We start from the raw sequence: 2091 nt of genomic DNA, 5'->3' as shown, positions 1-2091 counted from the left end.
ATATTCCAAACTTCCAAGTATCATCATAGCAGCATATTAGTGTTATCACTCAGGAAATTTGCCAGAATGTTTTTAAAAGCTTTTACAAGAGAGTGTAGCCTTATTAATAAATGTTTCCTATTTTTACTTGGAGTTCTGGTGTGACTCTGTAGGATAAGCACTGGATTTCAAGGTGGATTTGAACAGCAAGGTCAACGATTCAAATCTACCAGCTGCTTCTCAGAAACGCTGTGCAGGGTTGCTATCAGTCAGAACCAACTCAATGGCACTTAACAACAGCAACAATCTAACTTTATATTCTGGTGCCATCTTTTGATCCAGCACCCTCATGATCTAGTTCTATACAAACTGTTCCAGACACTGTTGGTTCAAGTTGACTAAGATTTTTAATTCTTTGTTGTTGCTGTTAAGTGCTGTTGAGTCAATTCTGACTCATAGAAACTCTGCATAGGGTTTCTGAGGAGCAACAGTTGGGTTTGAACCACCAACCTTACAGTTAACAGTCCAGTATTTATCCTACAGCTCCACACAAGTATATCTTCATGCAGCCCAATGGTTATCCATCTAGATTACATGTGATGTAGACACTATTTATTGATTTGGTGGCCAGGTGGATAGCTGAGAATATAATATGAGTAGGAACACATTTCCTTGCTACAGACAGATCTCTGCATCATTATTAAGGAAGGTGGGAGCTCAGGTCGGCACAGCCCAGCCATGATTAAGGTGATCCTCATCTTCAACAATGACAGGAAGCCACAGTTCTCCAAGTTCTACCAGCCTTACAGTGGTCTACAGTGAAGATACACAACAGCAAATCATCAGAGAGACATTCTATTTGGTATCTAAGAGAGATGAAAATGTTTGTAATTTCCTAGAAAGAGGATTGTTCCGACAATAATCTGGCTTATAGACATTACACAACAATATATTTTATCTTCTGTGTGGATTCTTCATAAAGTGAACTTGGCATTTTAGATTTAATTCAAGTATTTGTGGAAACAGTAGATAAGTGTTTTGACAATGTCTGTAAAATGGATTTAATTTTCCATGGAGACGAGGTTCACAATATTCTTTCAGAAATGATGATGGGGGAAATGGTATTGGAGACCAACATGAATAAGATTTTTATGCAAATTGATGCACAAAATAACCTGGAGAAATCCAAGGCTGGCTTAGCAGGAGCCCCAGCCCATGCTGTATCAGTTGTAAAGAGCATAACTCTTCCTGAGAACCCAAGAAATACTACCATTGGTGAAATCATTATAAAAGTGCCAATCCTGCCCTCTTAAATAAAATAATTTAAAGATTACTCCCAGGTAAAATCTAGGGGGGAAAGTTATACAAGTTCCTCATGCAGTTGTTTACCAACAATAGTGAAGGAGAGTCTTAACTTTTGCTCTTTGACTTAAGTTAAGGTACTATATAGATGTTGTGTAAATCAGTATGTGAAGTTCAATATTGCGTTTCTTGGTCAGTGATTTTTAAGAAATTGAGTAGTTCCTGTGTGATTTTTTATTTTTCCTTTATAAATTACATTCTTATGCCTACCTAAGGCATGCTTCTATGTATAGGTTATAACAGTATTTTGAAAAGTATTTGAGATACTTCTTTAATATTGTGCAACCCAAAATGTTAGTGTTTTATATGGATCTAAAGTACAGCATTCCTTAATCCTTTCTGCTATTGTCATAATTGTTATTTAAAGAACTAAATATGTATTGCATGAAAACATTATGACCTTTTTCTCTTGTTTTAAATAAACTCCAAGGTAACTGAACTTACAAAGCACCTTTCTGTTTGCCTGTTATCTACTTTAGCAATAATTTTTGTACAGCCTTCTGACTCAGCAAAATAAATAAAGGTATATTTTATCACTGTTAAAAAAAAAAAAAGAAAGGTGGAAGTGATATCTCTTAACAGGGGATGCCAATGCCTTCTTCAAATCAAGAAAATACAAAAGAATCATGGAATTCTAGATTTTTTGAGGATATCAATTGAATGACCTTATCACACATCTCAGAACAGAAAATTTCAAAGATCAGCTTGAGAAGATAAACCCAAATATTACAACAAAATGTGCAAAAATCT

General features: G+C 35.2%; 1 pseudogene; it reads left to right on the top strand.

Annotated features, from left to right (window-relative positions):
• The first annotated feature begins 717 nt into the window (after window positions 1-717).
• LOC102819290 lies at window positions 718-1292 on the top strand (annotated as a pseudogene).
• The last annotated feature ends 799 nt before the right edge of the window (window positions 1293-2091 follow it).

Source organism: Chrysochloris asiatica, unplaced genomic scaffold (genome assembly GCF_000296735.1).
Source record: "Chrysochloris asiatica unplaced genomic scaffold, ChrAsi1.0 scaffold00126, whole genome shotgun sequence".
Classification (NCBI taxonomy): Eukaryota; Metazoa; Chordata; class Mammalia; order Afrosoricida; family Chrysochloridae; genus Chrysochloris; species Chrysochloris asiatica.
Note: the sequence above shows the minus strand (reverse complement) of the source record. Positions and strands in the feature narration are given on the sequence as shown.